A 20,742-nucleotide genomic window follows, 5' to 3' on the forward strand; every position below is an offset into this window, starting at 1 on the left:
ATGTCCCCAAAATGAAGATTAGTGTAGCTTATGAACGCTAATGAAGAAGACTTGGACATAGAGTGAAATAAAAAGAAATTGGAGTGTATCAAATTTCACCAGAAATTCTGTCCAAATTCTACAGGTCCACGTATGGAAAAAATGTCAGATTTTTCAACATTTCAATTTGAGTTCTCTATTTCCCCAAGAGCAAAATTATTGTTGTTTATGAAGGTTAATGATGAAGACTCGGATATAGAGTGAAATAAAAAGAAACTGGAGTGAATCAAATTTCACCAGAAATTCTGTCTAAATTCTACAGGTCCACGTATGGAAAAAATATCAGATTTTTCAACATTTCAATTTTAGTTCTCTATTTCCCCAAAATGAAGATTATTGTTGTATATGAACGTCGATGATGAAGATTCGGCCATATATTGAAATGAAAAGAAACTAGAGGAAATCAAATTTCATCAGAAGTTTTTTCCAAATTCTGCAGGTCCACGTATGGAAAAAATGTCAAAATTTTCAACATTTCAATTTTAGTTTTCTATTTCCCCAAAATGAAGTTTAGTGTTGTTTATCAACGCTGACACTCGATTATAGAGAGAAATAAAAAGAAAATGAAGCAAATCACATTTCAATAGGAATTCTGCAGGTCACATAAGGAATAAATGTTAAATTTTTCAACATTTCAATTTTAATTCGCTATGTCCCCAAAATGAAGATGATTATTGTTTATGAACGCTGATAGGGAAAACTCGGCCATAGAGTGAAATAAGGAGACTGGAGCAAACCAAATTTCACTAGAAATTCTATCCAGATTCTGCAGGGTACGTGTAACTGCTTGTGAAGATGACCTTTGAAAAGTTGGGTCAGCTATTTGCAGGGTCCATTTTGACTATACACAGCATATAGGAAAATGCTTGAACCATTCACATACCACAAGAAGTCAAGGGTCGCAGAAGCTCCTTGGTGACAGGACACGAGCATAAAAAGTGCGATTTCAGCTTAGAACGTTCTAGAAGGTGAACCGGTTATAAAACCCCGTTTTGAAGAAAGTTTTCAAGTAATGTACGTGTACTTCATGACACCTTGGAGTACAGAGGGCGTGTCTTTGTCGAACATTGAACTTGGCGATGTCATGAGGGTGCATTCATACGTGCATTGCATAATGAATAAAATGGGAGTGATCAATGAAGGATTGGGCATTGCAATCCGTTATCGGTATAATTTAACGTGTCTGTAAAAAAAAGAAGCAGCACACATGGAGGCTGTGTCCCACAGGATTTTTGTGAAGTGAGTACAACTCATGAACATTTTAGATCTTTTTTTCAGACTCTGGAAAAACTCTATTTTTAATATAAGGCTGTTCTTTTACAGGTATTCCTCTCTCCTTCCTTCACGTCCCTCTTCAGGGAAGGGAGTGGTGACATTTTGAAATGACCTGATTCTATTAAATGACCTATTTATGATTTGAATGACTGAAGTATTATTTTCTGTATTTCCTTAAGTAACTGGGTGTTTATGATTTTGAACCTTATTTCTTTAGAAGATTTCGTAGTGATGTTGGATCATTTGCTTTCCATTCTTCGTAGTTTTTAAGAAATTATTTTCGTTATTTTCTTTTGTCAATAAAGGTTTAGTTTTGTATTTAGTATCTCATTCCAGTAGTCCTTGGATTTTAGTTAGGAAAGGAATAACTTGAGATGTGGGCTCACGCTATCACACAATATCTCGGGAAAAGCGAGATACCAACCTCTGTTCTTAAAACGGAGTCTTAAATAAAGTATAGGCCTCAGGAACAGCCTATTACATATGTGTATGGAAAAAAATGTCAAATTTTTAAACGTTTTAATTTTAGTTCTCTATGTCCCCAAAATGAAGATTATTGTTGTTTATGAACGCTGATAAGAAAAACTCGGATAAGAGTGAAACAAAAACAAATTGGAGCAAATCAAATTTCACGAGAAATCATATACAAATTCTGCAGGTCCACATATGGAAAAAATGTCAAATTTTTAAACATTTCAATTTTAGTTCCCTATTTCATGAAAATAAAGGTTAGTGTTGCTTATGAACGTTGATAGAGAAGCCAAGGCCATAGTGAAATAAAAAACAATTGGAGCAAAACAAATTTCACAAGAAATTCTTTCCAAATTCTGCAGGTCTACGTATGGAAAAAATGTCAAATTTTTCAACGTTTCAATTTTAGTTCTCTATGTCCCCAAAATGTAGATTAGTGTTGTTTATAAACGTTGATGATGGAGAGACAGCAACAGTGGAATAAAAAGAAATTAGAGGAAATCAAATTTCACCATAAATTCTGTCCAAATGCTACAGATATACATACAGAAAAAATGTCAGATTTTTCAATGTTTCAATTTTAGTTTACAAATGTCCCAAAAATGTTGATTAGTGTTGTTTATGACGATTGATGATGAAGTCTTGGACATAGTGAAATAAAAAGAAATTAGAGTAAATCAAATTTCACCAGAAATTCTGTCAAAATTTTGCTGGTCCACATATGGAAAAAATGTTAAAATTTTTCAACGTATCAATATTAGTTCTCTCTGTCCCCAAAATGAAGATTAGTGTTGTTTATGCACGTTGATGATGAAGACTCAGCCATCACACGAAAAAGAAAGAAAATGGAGGAAATCAAATTACACAAATTGTCAAAATTCTCCAGGTTCGCATATGGAAAAAATTTCAAATTTTTCAACGTCACAATTTTACTTCTCTATGTCCCCAAATTGAAGATAAGTGTTGTTAATGAATGTTGATTATGAAAGCTCAGACATAGTGAAATAAGAAACTAGAGGATATCAAACTTCATGAGAAATTCTGTCCAAATTCTGCAGGTACGCGTATGGAAAAAATGTCAAAATTTCAACGTTTTAATTTTAGTTATCTATGTCCTTAAAATGAAGATTAGTGTTGTTTATGAACGTTGATGATGAAGACCGGCAAAAAAGCAAAATAAAAAGAAATTGGAGGAAATCAAATTTCACGAGAAATTGTCAAAACTCTGCAGGTCGGCGTATGGAAAAAAATGTCAAATTTTTCAACGTCTCAATTTTAGTTCTCTATCTGTTCCCCAAAATGAAGATTAGTGTTATTTATGAACGCTGATGACGAATACACGGATATAGATGAAACAAAAAGAAATTGGAGCAATTCAAATTCACCACAAATTCTGTCCAAATTCTACTGGTCCGAGTGTGGGAAAAGATCAAATTTTTCAACATTAAGATTTTAGTTTTCTATGTCCCCAAAATTAAGATTAGTGTTGTTTATAAACGCTGAAGATAAAGACTTTGACATAGAGTGAAATAAAAACCGGAGGAAATCAAATTTCAACAGAAATTGTCCAAATTCTACGGATCCACATATGAAAAAATGTAAAATTTATCACCATTTCAATTTTAGTTCTCTAGGTCCCCAAAATAAAGATTAGTGTTGCTTATGAACGTTGATGATGAAGACCGGCCAAAGAGTAATATAAAAAGAAACTGGAGCAAATCAAATTTCACCAGAAATTCTGTTCAAATTTGGCAGGTCACCTGTATGGAAAAAATGTGAAATTTTTCAATGTTTCAATTTTAGTTCTCTATGTCCCCCAAAATTAAAATTAGTATTGTTTATGAACGTTGATGAAGACTTTGACATAGAGTGAAATAAAAGAAATATAGCAAATAAAATTTCATCAGAAATTCTGTCCAAATTCTGCAGGTTTCAATTTTAGTTCTCTATGTCCCAAAAATGAAGATTGGTGTTGTTTATAAAAGCTTATGGTGAATACTTGGACATACAGTAAAATAAAAAGAAATTAGAGTAAACCAAATTCCAAGAGAAATTCTATCTAAATCTCCAGTTCCACGTATGGAAAAAAGGTCAAACTTTTCAACGTTTCTAATGTAATTCTCAATGTCTCCAAAAAGATGATTAGTGTTGTTTACCAAAGAGTAAAATAAAAAAAAATGGAAAAAATCAAATTTCACCAGAAATTGTCCAAATTCTATGGGTCTGCGTATGGAAAAAAAAATCAAATTTTTCAATGTTTCAATTACATTTCTCTGTCCCCAAAACAAATATTAGTGTTGTTTATGAACGTTGATGATGAAGACTCGGACACAGAGTGAAATAAAAAGAAATTAGAGTAGATCAAATTTCACCAGAAATTCTTTTCAAATCTGCAGTTCAGCATATGGAAAAAATGTCAGATTTTTCAGAGTTTCAATTTTAGTTCTCTCTCCCCAAAATGAAGATTAGTGTTTTTTATGAATGTTGATGATGAAGAGACTCGGACATATAATGAAATAAAAAAGTAATTGGAGGAAATCACATTTCACCAGAAATTCTGTCCAAATACTCCAGTTCCATGTATGGAAAAAATGTCATATTTTTCAACGTTTCAATTTTAGTTTTTTATGTCCCCAAAATGAAGATTATTGTTTTTTATGATCGCTGATGATGAAAATTCGGCCATCGAATGAAATAAAGAGAAATTGGAGCAAATCAAATTTCACAAGAAATTCTGTCCAAATTCTGCAAATATGCATATGGAAAAATATTAAATTTTTAAACATCAATTTCAGTTCCCTGTCTCAAAAATGAAGATAACTGTTGTTTATGAAACCATGATGATGAAGACTCGGATATAGCGTGAAATAAAAAGAAACTGGAGCAAATCAAATTTCACCAGAAATTGTCAAATTCTGCAGATCCGCAAATGGAGTAAATGTCGAATTTTTCAACGACTCAATTTTAGTTCTCTATGTCCCCAAAATGAAGATTAGTGTTTATGGACGCTGATTATGAATACTCGGACAGAGTGAAATTGGAGTGAATCAGATTTCACCAGAAATTGTGTCCAAATTCTGCAGGTCTGCGTAAGGAAAAAATACTAAATTTTGCAGTATTTCAATTTTAGTTCTCTATGTCTTCAAAATGTTGTTTATAAACACTGAAGAAGAAAACTCGGACATAGAGTGATATAAAAACAAATTTGAGCAATTCAAATTTCACGTGAAATTCTGTCCAAATTCTACTGGTATGTGTATGCAAAAATGTCAAATTTTTAAATGTTTCAATTTAAGTTCTCTATGTACCCAAAATGAAGATTAGTGTTGTTATGAACGTAGATGATGAAGACTCGGCCATCAAGTGATATAAACTGAAATGGAGCAAATCCAATTTTACCAGAAATTCTGTCCAAATTCTGTAGGTCCAAGTATGGAAGAAATGTCAAATTTTTCAACGTTTCAACATAAGTTCTCTATGTACCTAAAATGAAGAATAATGTTGTTTATAAACACTGATGATGAAGACTCGGACATACAGTACATTGAAATAAAAAGAAATTGGAGCAAATGAAATTTCACCAGAAATTCTCTCCAAATTCTGTAGGTCTGCATATGGAAAAATGTCAGATTTTTCAGTGTTTCAATTTTAGTTCTCTAGGTCCCCAAAATGAAGATTAATGCTGTTTATGGATGCTGATGATGAAAACTCAGACATAGAGTGAAATAAAAAGAAATCAGAGCAAAAAATTTCACCAGAAATTCTTTAAAATTCTGCAGCTCCACGCATGGAAAAAAATTTTAAATTCTTCAATTTTTCAATTTTAGTTTTCTATATCTTGAAAATGAAGATTGATGATCCTAGGGTGCTGATGATCAAGACTCGACACAGAGTGAAATAAAAAGAAATTGGAGGAAATAAAATTTCACCAAAAATTCGGTCCATATTATGCAGGCCCATGTATGGAAAAAATGTCATATTTTTCAACATTTCAATTTTAGTTTGCAGCATTTTAATTTTAGTTTTTTATGACCCAAAATTAATTATTAATCTTCTTTATGTACACTGATGTTGGAGATTTATTCATAGAATGAAATAAAAAGGAATTGGAGGAAATGAACATCTGCAAAAAATTCTGTAGAATTTACGCAGGTTGGGGTATGCAAAAAATGTGAAATTTTTCAAGTTTTTCAATTTTAGTTCTCTATGGCCCAAAATTAAAGATTAGACTTTTTTATGTAATCTGATGGTGGAGATTTAGTCATAGAATTAAATAAAAAGGAATTGGAGGAAATGAAAAGTAGCAAAAAATTTGGTTGAAATTCTGAAAGTCCATGTAACCAAAAAATGTTTAAATTTTTTATTTTTCAATTTTAGTTCTCAATTATCACAAATAAAGATCATGTACTCTGATAATGAAGATCTATTCAAAGAATGAAATAAAAACGAAATGGACGAAATCAAAATTAAACAAAAATTTTGCAAACCATCAGGTCCAGGTATGCAAAAAATTTCAATTTTTTTCAACTTTTCAATTCTAGTTCTCTACAGCCCCAAATTAAAGATTAGTCTTCTTCATGTAATCTGATGATGGAGATTTAGTCAAAGAATGAAAAAATGAAGGAAATCAAATATTCTTAAAAATTCCACAAGTCACATATGTAAAAAATTTCAATTTTAGTTCTCAATTATCACAAATAAAGATCATGTACTCTGATAATGAAGATCTATTCAAAGAATGAAATAAAAACGAAATGGACGAAATCAAAATTAAACAAAAATTTTGCAAACCTTCATCAGGTCCAGGTATGCAAAAAATATCAATTTTTTTCAACTTTTCAATTCTAGTTCTCTACAGCCCCAAATTAAAGATTAGTCTTCTTCATGTAATCTGATGATGGAGATTTAGTCAAAGAATGAAATAACCAGGAATTGAAGGAAATCAAAACTAGCAAACATTCTGTAAAAATTCCACAAGTCAGCATATGTAAAAAATGTTCACATTTTTAAAATTTATAAATGTTAGTTCTCTATGGCCTGAAATTAAAGATTAGTCTTCTTTGTATTCTGATAATGGAGATGTAGTCATAAAATGAAATGAAAGGAATTGGAGGAAATAAAATTTAGCAAAAAATTCTGTAAAAACTCTGCAGGTCCAGATATGTAAAAAATGTCAAGTATTTCAACTTTTCAATTTTAGTTTTCTATGGCCCAAATTTTAATGTCTTCTTTATGTACTCTGATGTTGTGGATGCAGGCACAAAATGAAATAAAAAGGAATGGGAGGAAATAAAACTCGGCCATAAATTTTGAAATTTTCAGCTGTCTGTGTATGCAAAAAATGTTCAATTTTTTAACATTCAATTTTAGTTCTCTATGGCCCAAAATTAAAGATTACTCTTCTTTATGTATTCTAATGATGAAGATTTAGTCATAGAATGAAATAAAAAGAAATTGGATGAGACAAAAATTAGCAAAAAAATTCTATTGAAATTTTACAGGTCTGCACATGTAAAAAATGTATTTTTCAACTTTTCAATTTTAGTTCTCTAGGCCCAAAATTAAATATCCTCCTTTTTGTACTCTGATGATGGAGATTTAGTCTCAGAATGAAATGAAAAGGATTTGTAGTAGATCAAAATTAGCAAAAAATTCTGAAAAAAATATGCATGGCTGCGTATGTAAAAAAAAATTTCAGGTTTTTCAACTTTTCAATTTTAATTCTCTATGGCCCCAAATTAAAGATTAGTCTTCTTTATGTACTCTGATGATGGAAATTCACTCATTGAATGAAATAAAAAGGAAATGGAGGGAATCAAAAATAGCAAAAAATTCGGTAGAAATTATGCAAAAAAATTTTAAATTTTTTAAAGTTTCATTTTAGTTCTTTATGGCCCCCAAATTAAAGATAAGTCTTTGTTATATGCTTTAATGGTGGAGATTTAGTCACAGAATGAAATAAGTAAAAAGGAATTGGAAGAAATAAAAATTAGCAAAAAATTCTGCAGAAATTCCACAGGTCTGCATATGCATAAAATGTCAAATTTTATGCATATGGTCCAAAATTAAAGATTAGTCTTTTTTATGTGCTCTGATGATGGAGATTTAGTTATATTATTAATATTATTAAGACAGTTTAACCAGACCACTGAGCTGACTATCAGCTCTCAGACGGCTGGCCCAAATGATTTGAATACAATACCAGGTCTAGGCCAGAGGCCAAGCACTGAGACCAAATAGGTCATTCAGTATGATGATGAATGTATGAAAATGAAATTAAAAACTGCACGAAGGTACATGTTCTCATAGTGGAACACACAAGCCCACACAATAAATACATTTGCTCATGTTTCCATACATACATACTAAAAAGGTATATTAAAATTCAGGATAAGTTTGGTAATATTTTTAAATTTAGTTTTTTTAAAATTCATTAAATGCTCTAAGGGTTTTTTGTTTTTATTATTTACTTACTTTTGTATTTTATTCATTAAATCACAGTTCCTCATGAACATCAAAACTGGAGACTGAAAATGCAAAAGATTCTGACAAAAGTTCCTTCATTGATTATTTCCAAAAGTTGACAGTCGTTGCTGGTCATACTTTGGGCACTCACAAAGCACATGTCTGACCATTATTATCACCTTGCACTCTGAGCACTCGGGAGCCGGGCCATGTGGGCTGCTCGTTAAGTGTCCGTGTGTCAGATGAGTATCACGTATTCAGAGACGTGTCAGAATTACTTGTGCATGTCTCGCTCTCTGATATGATGAACTCCATTTTCTAGCACAAGCTTTTGTTTTAATTTGTTATTTTCAGGTCCTTCATTCCACATATATTGCCATTTATCTATAAAATACCCACCTTTATGTGTGTTACATAATCAATAACAGGGATATTTACATTTGATCTTGTCATATGGGTTGCTTCTTTGGCTGCTTTATCAGCCTCTTCATTTCCTTTGATCCCTAGATGGGCAGGGATCCAACATAATTCTACATTTTCCCCATTATTATATAACTTATAAAGTAGTAACTCACTTGTTGTATGATATTATTTTTTGGTTTGTAACACTGAATAGCTTCTATAGCGCTTCTTGAGTCACTATAAATCACAAAGTTATTGAGTGATGTTTCTTTAATTATTTTTATGGCTGATACAATTGCGCACAGCTCTGCTACGAACACTGAAGTATTATTAGGTAGAGTGAATTGATACATTTTGTCTTGGATGGATGGATGGATGTATGATATTTAGGGTATATGCCCAGGCACTGGGGCCAAGAAGGCCATTCAGTGCCATAATGAAGAGAAAATAAATTATATTAAGGTTACGAATTCATGAAAGAAATGATTAATGAATAGAATGAAGTGATGTGACCAATAAATAAAGGTATGAAGTTTAATGAATGATGTGATATATACTGTTACGTGTGGGGCTTGGCTGATGGGTTTATTAACTAATTAACGTAATTTATGAGACCCTGAGTTGCCAATGACCCACATAACCTGTCAGTTAAAGTTACCAATAACCTCGAAGACATACAATTACTTAATTAAATAAGGCCGCCAGCCAGGGAAACACATTACAAGGGATAAAGGGTTACCCTGTAACACATGGATTACATCAAACCCCTTTACTTCCCAATTGGTCCCGACAAAGAAAGAATGTGTAGTTAGCTAGGAAATTACATGAACTATCGCCCATGTCGGACACAGTCAATTTTTTCCTTGCTTCAAGTAGAGTTATAACGCAACAAAATATGCGAGATATCGTACACAGTTTATATTATTGAAGGCCAATTCTCTTCTGAACAATGGATCGAGACACAAGGCTGCCTGAATGCTGAAAATTACTTACTTAACCTTCCCTAATTCCTAATTATTGCCCGGGAATAATTGAGTGTCACTAAGCAATATTAATTATTCTTACACTAGACTTCATAAAAGTAAATTGGTTATACCAATCTTGTAGATGGTGACGAAGAGGGAAAACAACTGGAAATACAGAAAGAGATACTAGCGAGTCGATGAAAATTTGGCAAATTTCAAACTTACCGTTGACCTAGGTCACTGCACAAGCAACTGACAATCGGAAGTCTTGAAAATAGCCGTTGTCTCACTAATGTCAATGAAACAGTAAGAGGGCAAGTACTAAGAATTAGTTATAGCTGGGAGGTAGCGGAATGCCACGCGAGTGCATTCTGCGACCTCCCAGCTCTCTCTCTGACCTCTTTCTGGGTCTAGTGCTGAGATGTTTTCGCACCAGTATGTCTTTATGCCTCGGGGCAGTCTGAAATTTGGACAAACATTGCCAGTACATAGAATTGGGGAAAAAGAAGCTTAAGACCACCTTTACTAGAGGTGTTAGGCCCCTAATGCTAACTAAAGATGTTACCTTTTTGAAATACCCAGCCTATCCCTGCCTATACGAAGGCGCCTTCTTGTCTTTGTTCGCGTTATTTTTCCTACAATAAAAATGCATAGAGGACGAACAGAGGAACCTTTATAAAAGTTCCCCCCATTAAGAAGGTCTTCACTCCCTTTCAGGCGTGAAGATCTGTACTAAGCAAGCTGTTTGCCTCTACTGTGTTACTCTTCTCCCAAGCAGATATGTCATGTGCAGTCTAACTAGCTATGGATCTACCTAACTCTAGATAGGATATGAGGTTTGATTACTTCTATTACAGAATCCTAACTGTACTTAAAGGTGCTTATGGTTATTACATGCTACCTCCTATAATTGTGATGTTTTAGACCTAGCCTAATGGTACATTCTATGGTATTCCCTAGCCTAACCTATCCTAACACGACAGTAGCACCAACGTAAGGGGCAATGGACTAGCTAAACTACAAGGTTTTCTGCAATAAAATTGGTAATTACTGGTTAACACATGAAGTTTGCCTCATATGAGAAATGCTTGCCTCAATGAGGTCTTAGGCCATGCATGTCATGAGAGTAGTGGCTCTTTTCACCATAGTTAAGATTGTCTGATTTTAGTTACACTACTTACGTGATTACTGCGGCTCGATGATAAGTGGAAGGGACAAGGTTACTAGTCTGATGTACTTAATCTCTTCTAGGCAATGTATGAGAAAGGGATCACACTGGCTACCTCCTCTGGGCAAGGGGCCAGGATCACTCTAAGATGGTAGGGCACTGTGCCGAGAGGGCAATAGTGCCAGGATGAGCTTATGGCTCTGCAACTACTGGGCTCTCTTCCGCCCCTCCTTCTCCTTCTTCGGGTTCCTCCAAGGCCTATCGATGTCAAACCTAAGAGGTAATGATTGCACCAACTCTGGGGAAAGGCCAGAAGGGCTAGAGGGCGTGAAGTCAGGGGTAACTTCAGAAGATACAGGAGGGCTCCCTACTCCGGCTGCTGAGACAACCGGACTGAGAGCGATCTCGACCTCTGTGTCCGAGGAGGCCAGTTCCTGGTCTCCCAGAGAAGATGTAACAGTTTGGTCTGCCAGGGGTTCGCCCTCTGGGGACTGATTTGGTGAAGAATTGTCGGGTGCCGGAAGCTCTCCGGTTGCTATGATTAGTGCCGCGGGGAATCCTGAAATCTCCTGGAGGAGGATCCGCCTTATGATTTGGTCTAGGCACAGGGTCCTTCTTAACTGATGGCTCAACGTCTGTGCCGGACGGAGCGTGGCACTGCTCAGTTTTTGCAAGTGGCACTGGCAGCAGTTGAGGGTCAGGCATGCCTAACAAGGGGTCCGGAGGTGCAATACCTCACGGATAGCTTGAATTTGGCTGCGATAGAGATTCCTGCCCCAGCTGGAGATCAGAGCCTCTCGGAGAGTCTTGCTCGGGGGCGTCCACTGGGCGTTGCTCGCTTGAGCAGCCCTCCCAATTTGTGGAGTGGTCTGTCCGCTTGCATGTCCTACAGCGGTACTGCTCCTCCTGAATGTCTCTTCGGGGAGAGGGAGGACCTCTTTACTAGCCGGTCCTTCGCGAATGGAGAGGGCTAGGCCGAGAATGGTTCAGTGTGTGCCCCTTCCGCTGACCACTTCGGTGGGTGGAAGGTGGGTTTTTGTTTCGACCGAGTTCTCCTACAGTCTGGGCCTCCGTGGAGGAGGTAGCGAGGCTGCGAAGTGGCGTTGGTGAAGGGCTTCCCCAGAGAAGGACCCAACCCAACAGGAAGGCCACTCTGGGCTGAATTCCATCCACCATGCCAAGGCGGTGGGGTAGCGTGTCCCAAGGTGTCGTGACCTGGAGCATGACCGTGGGAACGGTAACGGTGTGGCCCTCTATCCACTTCATCTCCCACCAGGTTTTCTCATCAACCATGGCACCGGCTGGCACTTGGGCCCTGGAGATCAGGCTAATGTCTGCCGCAGTGTCTACTGTGACCGGAAGGGTCACAGGCAGGCTAGAGTCCTTAAGTGGGGCCAACGAAATGAACTGTGTCTCCGGTCTCTCGGGGTAAAGGATCTTTTGCGGCCCAGCCACAGAGAATGAGGTGCTAATGAGGTTGACAAACTTGGTGGTGGGGACATGATGTGGGCAGGCTGGATGTCCAGCACCGTAGTGGCCGGCATCACCACAGGATTTGCACTGGCCTCTTGTAGGGGCTCGGTGGCCTGCAGTAACTGTTGGTGGAGAGGGGTGAGTGGATGAAGAGGGAGAGGAGTTCTGGCTGGTAGTAGGAGGCTGCTTGCTAGTGCCTAGCTTGTATCGGCAATCAGCTTCAGCGTGCCCCACCCTTTTACAGTAGGTGCACATAGGCTTGCTCGGCAGTCCATTCTTCGGGCAAGTTAAGCCTGAGAGGTAATTGGGTGGCACGATGCGCCGCTGAGATGTGCTGTGGGACTGGTTTCCCATGAATTGGCAATGCGGCAGGCTTCCATAAGGGTGGGGGGCTGCTTATCATTTAGATATACAGCAAGGGGCCCAGGCACACATTTGTAAAGGTCTTCCAGCATGGTCCGATTGAAGAGATCCTCAAACGTAGTGCAAGACAAGGAGTCGAACCAGCGGGTACCAGGCTGGGTCTTGTGACAGGCCCATTCAGTCCAGGACCAGCTGACTTCCTTGGCAAGACCATGGAACCGCTGTCTCCATTTCTCCGGGGTTATTTCGTAGGCCTTTGTGATGACTCTACGCACTTCAACCATGTTGCCTCTCTGGCTCTTCTCCGGTGAGCGAAGGGCTGTCTTAGCTTTTCCCTCCATGTGCTTGGCTAGTACTAAGGCCCTCTCTGTCTCGGTGGTGCTGTAGTTATCGAAAATTGCCTCGATTTCCTCCAGCCATCTTCTGGCTCGTCCTCAGTCCACTTGGGACCAGGAATTAATGCTCGAGATTGGAGCATTTGGTGCAGCGGGTGTGGGGCTGGAGGCCTGCTGTCTAGCCATAGCCTCGGCATTTTCCTTTTTTGCTCTTTCCAGCTCGAGCTCCTTTTCTTTGAGAGCTAGCTCGCTCTCCTTGCAGGCTAACTCATACTGTCTTCTCCTTTCTTCTCTTTCGTCTTCTAGCTGCCTCTGTTCAACCTCATATGCCCTTCGTTCTTCTTCATACCCCCTCTGTTCGACTTCATATGCCCTCTGTTCGACTTCATATTCCCTCTGTTCGGCTTCATAATTCCACCGTTCGAGTCTTTCTTCCTTCTCTCGCTTGGCCAAGTAATCCATTTGCTCTTTGACCTATGTGGCGAGGTCCAATCCAGTGAGACCTGCCGCCGTCCCCAGCTCCATGAAGGCTTTACAATTCTCTGCTGCCATGGTTCTGGTAGGGAAGGGCATCTATCCAGGTCGACTGGACGTACTTGGGCAGCAAGGAAGTGTCCCTTCAGTGATGTGGCACCTTTTCAATAAGGTGGCACTGTGTATGGGTGTGCCGTGTATGGGTGTGCCATGTAAAGGTCACACTGGTGGCACTCAGTATCCTTATGACTTGGTGTAGGTTAGGTACCAGAAGGACTTTTCTTCCGTATTCCTTTTGTCTGGTTTTGGCTTTCTAGTTTGTTTGCATGGTGGCACTATGGTGCCAGTGCGTGCCTAGGAACCTTGGCTTGAGTCTAACTAGGCTATATTTAAGGAAATGCACTCTACCCCTGCAGTGTAACAAATCAGTGAGAGAGAAAGGGAAGGTAGGAGAGAGAGAGAGAGAGAGAGAGAGAGAGAGAGAGAGAGAGAGAGAGAGAGAGAGAGAGAGAGAGATGTAAGCTATTCGGTTGATGACAGTGCTTCAGATTAGAGGCACTGTGGAAGGAAAATTGACTTGAGGTTGCTTATGAGGCCCTTGTGAGTGTCTGGTCCCAGTACTCGCTGTGCTACTACCCCCTTCTCCTGCTGCCTGAGAGAAATGAAGTAAAATATTAATAACTGCACACTGGCAGGGTTCTTATTTGATGATACGTCTTCTTGAGCTCTCTTAGGGGATTGGGTTAGCAATCGTAACTTTCCCGGTAGCCCGAGATGTGCGTCTTACTCTGAGGAGTTATAATTAAAATTATGGGTTCTTTTCTTTATATGATTTCTTACACCAGTGGATTTGTATAGGAACTTGTTATACTGTATATTTCCTAACTAAGACCTATCATTCCCTCGTTAAATTATATCTTGCTTTTATCTATTGTATGGAACCCTGTCCTATTTTCTATCTATCGAAGTCTATCTAGCTAAGACTTTGCGAGGTGGATTACTCTGCACAACGATGTAGTCCCGAAGTGGCAATGAGGCAGAGGCTAAAACTGACTGGGCACTACAAGCCAATCACACAAACAAAACAACAAAGGTTTTAAGATGGCGGACATGGGGAGCGGTCAACAAAAGGTCCCAAAATGTCGCTGAATCCCGTTAGCACAAAACAAATTCAAAACAAATGCGGCTGGAAGCGGCTTGGCGGATGAATACACTACTCTAGAGGCGCGATTTTTTACAACTGAATTACACAAAGCACTTGAATTCCTCTCACAAAACGAACAAAGCAAATGCAGTAATACAGATTTACTCTAAATATACCAACAATGCAAATGATTTTAGGTTAGGAAGATGGAAAACGAAATTACTATGAGCTACGCTTTTTCCCTTTTTATTTCTCGCGCAGAAATGGATTTGTGACATCCTTACAGGACTGAATTTACTTTACTTAAAGTGCAAATTATTACGAAATTAACGATTGCTGTTCATTTGCTATTTTAATGACACAGGATTTTGATATGATTCCCACTGTCTGAACACTTACTAGCTCGGTTCTGCTTGATTGGGCCTCTTGGTAGTGGCGAACGTAGTTATTGATTTTGAAATTCAACGAACTCTGCAAATTTGGTCCCCTACCTACAAGAGACACGTTATGGCACACTTTCTCTGTTCTTTACCGTGGACTAGTTAACTCGTTCAAAAATCAATATCATGCATTAATCCTTGGCCGGGGAAAATAGCAAAATATTAACGACACGATAACTCGGCCAACGACCTTCGCTGGAATGTAGCACCCACGGTATCCGAAGGTGGCAAAAGTGCTTTTTAAGATTTTGCCAATTGTTAATTACAACTGCTCTCAATGCACACTTTCCTACCTACGCTAATTTCTTAATTATAACTGGTATTCTTATAATTATTATGCCTTGTGCTGTCTCCTTGTTTGGAAGAATAGCATGAAATTAAATATCTGACTTTTCTCTTTGGAATTGTGTAATTAATTTTTTGACACCAGATTCTTTTCTCAAAATTAATTAGATCCTAGGCCAGATCGCCAATGTTATGTGTGGGGCTTGGCTGATGAATTTATTAACAATTAATGTAATTTATGAGGCCCTGCTGCCAATGACCCACGTAACCTGTCAGTTAAAGTTACCGTTAACCTCGAAGACAGACAATTACTTAATTAAATACAGCAGCCAGCCAGGGAAACACATTACAAGGGATAAAGGGTTACCCTGCAACACATGGATTACATCAAACCCCCTTTACTTCCCAATTGGTCCCGACAAAGAAAGAATGTGTAGTTAGCAAGGAAATTACATGAACTATTGCCCACGTCGGACACAGTCAATGCTCCCTTGCTTCAAGTAGAATTTTAATGCAACAAAGTATGTGAGATATCGTACGCAGTTCATATTATTGAAGGCTAATTCTCTTCTGAACAATGGGATCGAGACACAAGGCTGCCTGAATGCTGAAAATTACTTACTTAACCTTCCCTAATTCCTAATTACTGCACAGGAATAGTTCGAGTGTCGCTAAGCAATATTAATTATTCTTATACTAGACTTCATAAAAGTAAATTGGTTATACCAATAAGTACTGTAGATGGTGGCAAAGAGGGAAAACAAGGGAACTGGAAATACAGAAAGAGATACAGGCAGTCCCCGGTTATTGGCGGGGTTCCGTTCGACGTGCGACGAAAATCGCCGCTAACCGAAAATGGCACGCTAGCGGCGCTGAAAATTTCGAAACTGGTGATCAGCGGCGCTGATAAGAGGCGTCAGCACCGATTGTTATCAGCGCCGATAACTGGTTATCAGCGACGAAAATCTGGTTATCGTCGTCGCTAGACAAGCGACATAAAACCAGATCGCCAGTAACCGAGGCTGCCGATAACCGGGGACTGCCTGTACCAATGAGTCAACGAAAATTTGGCAAATTTCAAACTTACCGTTGACGTAGGTCACTGCGCATGCTACTGACGATCGGAAGTCTTGAAAATAGCCGTTGTCTCACTAATATCAATGAAACAGTAAGAGGGTAAGTACAAAGAATTAGTTATACACCATGCGTGTGCATTCCGCAACCTCCCAGCTCTCTCTCTGACCTCTTTCTGGGTCTAACACTGAGTTGTTTTCACATCATTATGTCTTTATGCCTCAGGGCAGTCTGAAATTTGGACAAACATCGCCAATACATAGAACAGGGGAAAAAGAAGCTTAAGACCACCTTTACTAGAGGTTACTTGGTGAACCCTCCCTTTGGTGTTAGGCCCCTAATGCTAACTAAAGACGTTACTTTTTTGAAATACCCAGCCTATCCCTGCATATACGAAGACGCCTTCTTGTCTTTGTTCACGTTATTTTTCCTACAATAAAAATGCATAGAGGGAGAACAGCAGAATATTTATAAAAATACATAATAAGAAATTTAATGTCATTAAAATTCTACATGATGTAATAAATATATTAAGAAATAAATTAAATATCGTTTCAAAAATTTTAACACACTTTAAAAAAGAGATGATAGCAGAAATATCTGCTTCATCTCCCAAAATATCAGAGAGGGATTTACCCTGGAAATATCTTTCTCTTTGGTTAAAATATCTGGGGCACACCACCAGAATGTGCTCCACTGTTAAGTGTCTCATCACAGTAAGCACACTCTAGAGCAGAGGTTCCCAAACTTTTTGTTCCTCGGTACCCCTTGGGCTTTTTTATAGGTTCCCATGTACCCCTAACACTGAAAATTAAACTTAATATTAAAAAAGAACATTTTAATATTTTAAATTTATGGAGTCTGCATGTGTAGATTACATAGGTATCTTAAATGGTGATAACAGAAATAAAGCAATTACTAAGGTAATTTATATTTTGATCCAGCACATACTATACATACCTTTTTATTATCATCCAAAACATTAATAAACAAAACTCGGGTATTCTTATTTTGATGCATCGCAGTAACTCAACATAAATGGATCACTACCAATTCAACACACATTCAGTCCTGCAGATAAGGCAGAAACAGGGAAAAAAAAAAGTTGATGCACTCTAGTATTCAGGAGGAAATTGAGAAAAGTGCAATCTGAGTGCTGATTACAGCACAATGTATTGTACAGTAGTAATTATTTTCTTCAGACCAAATGTACTCCCTGAAACATGCAAATGTACCCCTGGGGGTACATGTAACCCAGTTTGGGAACCCCTGCTCTAGAGGGCTGCTTCCTTCTAAATTAACTGATGGGTTAAACAAGTGCCCAATCCTTAATTTGGTTAAAATAACCTCTGTTCATCTGTCAAGCTGGAATGATGAAGACCATGGTAGTATATTATCCCTAATATTTCTATATTTCTTATTATTGACAAGAAGAGGAGAAGTCCACTTTTCTTGCCATTTACTTAAAACATCAGATCTAATACTAGCAGCTTTCGCTTCCCTGTCTGCCATCTCGTTTCCGCGAATCCCCACATGCGAAGGATGGATGGATGTATGATATTTAGGGCAAAAGCCCAGGCACTGGGGCCAACAAGACCATTCAGCGCCAAAATGAAGAGAAAATAATTATGCTAAAGTTATGAATTCATGAAGGAAATGATTAATAAATAAAATGAAGTGATGTGACCAATAAATAAGGGTATGAAGTTAAATGAATGATGTGATATATACATAAAAAATTTCTTGTCATTAAAATTCTATGTGATGTAATAAATATATTAAGAAATAAATATCATTGAAAATTTTAACACACTTTAAAAGAGATGATAGCAGAAATATCTGCTTCACCTCCCAAAATATCAGAGGGATTTACCCTAGAAATATTTTTCTCTTTGGTTAAAATATCTGGGGCAGACCACCAGAATGTGCTCCAATGTTAGTGTCTTGTCACAGTCAGCACACTCTGGAGGGCTGCTTCCTTCTAAAATAAACTGATGGGTTAGACGAGTGTGCCCAATCCTTAATTGGTTAAAATAACCTCTATTCGTCTGTCAAGCTGGAATGACCAAGAACATGGTAGTATACAATATTAACCCTAATATTTCTATATTTATTATTATTGGCAAGAAGAGGAGAAGTCCACCTTTCTTGCCATTTACTTAAAGCATAAGATCTAATAGGACCTTTTAGGTCTGTATGAGGCACTCTTCTGAAAGAGGTTTCTGATAAAATACTAACAGCTTTTGCTTCCTTGTCTGCCATCTCGTTTCCGCGAATCCCCACGTGACAAGGGACCGAACAGAAAGAGACTGATTTATGCCGACAATAGATATGAAAAAGCCACTCCTGAAATTTCTGAATTAATGGATAAAAGCTATTAAATTTTTTAATGGCTTCTAAGGTGCTTCTAGAGTCTGAGTATATGACAAAATTAGAGTCATTACTTTGAAAAACTAAATCTAGGGCAGAGACTATGGCTGTTAATTCAGCAGTAAATATTGATGCAGAGTCAGGTAATTTAGCTGTGTACGCTGTATCACCAAGGATAACAGCGCAACCAACACCATTATCTGACTTTGATCCATCTGTATAGATCTTTGTAAAATTAGCAAGGGTAACATCATGCTCTAAGAATTTTCCCCTAATCTCTTCTTCAGTGCAGTCCTTTTTGTTAAACAGTTTCTTACATACTGATGCTTCTGGAATAAGCCATGGAGGATTTACAGGATATTCTACTTCCAGGACTTTCTGGGATTTAAGATGATTATTCCTAACACCCTCATTCAGTTGAATTTGGAATGGTTTAGAAGCTCTTGTACCAGAAGAACTTCGAGAGTCTGTTTCCTTTAGTACTTGAAAGGAGGGATTTTTGGGAGCACTTTTCATTCTAGCCATGTATAGAACCCTAGCTCTTGCCTTCTTAGATCAAGGGGAAAATGATGTGTCAACATGTATGCTTTCAACAGGCGAAGTTCTAAAAGCCCCTGAGCATATTCTCAACTCCATGTTGTGTACAACATCCAGTTCCTTTAGCTTGGTTTTACAGGCTGAGGAATAAATTTGACAGCCATAGTCTAGCTTAGATTGACACAGAGTCATATAGCCTCAGAAGGGATTTCTTATCAGCCCCCCAACTAAATCCAGAAACAACCTTTAAAATATTCATAGATTGTTTAACATTAATCTTTAGGGCATTTATGTGGCTAGCCCATGTTAATTTATGCTCAATAGTCATCCCCAGAAATTTAACTTCACTTTCGTAAGGAAGGATGGACCCTTTTAAACTAAGTGTGGGAACCCCTTCCACATGCCGGCACCTGGTGAATCTTACTGCAACTGTTTTGGAAGAGGAGAATTTGAAACCATTCTCATCAGCCCACTTAGTAATATCATTAATAGACCTTTGCAAATGTTTACATACAGACAAGGAATCATATCCTGTGCAGTATATTGCAAGGTCATTGACAAAAATCGAGCATTAACAGGGGGTGAGATTTTTTTCAACCACACTATTTATTGCCATTGAAAAGAGTCTTACATTTAAAATGCTTCCTTGGGGAACTCCTTCCTCCTGCATAAAAGGTTGGGCGAAGGAGTTTCCAACTCTTACCTTAAAAAGTCTGTCTGTTAAAAAGGAATATATAAACCTGATCATTCTTCCACATATGCCCATCTTGTGCAATTGTTTCATGATTCCAATTCTCCAGTTAGTGTCATATGCTTTCTCCAAGTCACAAAATATGCCAATGGTCTGACATTGTTTGGCGAATCCTTGCTGGATTTGGTTGGTCAGCCTCAGCAGGGGATCAAGGGTGGAGCCAGTTTTTTCTGAAACCAAATTGAAATGGCAATAGTAATCCTTTGGTTTCCAGGTGCCAAACTAGTCTAGTATTTATCATTTTTTCCATCAGCTTACATATACAGCTGGTAGGAGCTATTAGTCTATAGCTGGTGGCTTGGGAAGCATCTTTATTAGGCTTTTTAATAGGAACAGTTATGGATATTTTCCAGTCTTTGGGGTAAAATTCCAGTTTCCCATATTTTGTTTATAATCTTCAGTAAATATTTTTTGGCATCATCTGGGAGGTGTTTCAGCATTTCATATATGATCGTATCCTCACCTGGAGCTGTGGATGCACTTGAGGAGAGCGATTCACGAAGTTCTCTTAGGGAAAATTTTTAGTTGTATGGTTCAGATTTTCCCGAATCAAACTTCAGAGACATTTCAGAATTCCTAATTATTTGAAATTCTGGAGAATAATTGTTAGGGCTGGAAACTTTAGAAAAGTGTTTTCCTAGCTCATTGGCAACTTCAGTGGGCTCTGTGATTAGAGTGTCATTTATTTTTAATGAGGGTAATGGTGACGCA

The sequence above is a fragment of the Macrobrachium rosenbergii genome, chromosome 5 (assembly GCF_040412425.1).
Source record: "Macrobrachium rosenbergii isolate ZJJX-2024 chromosome 5, ASM4041242v1, whole genome shotgun sequence".
NCBI classification, from domain to species: Eukaryota; Metazoa; Arthropoda; class Malacostraca; order Decapoda; family Palaemonidae; genus Macrobrachium; species Macrobrachium rosenbergii.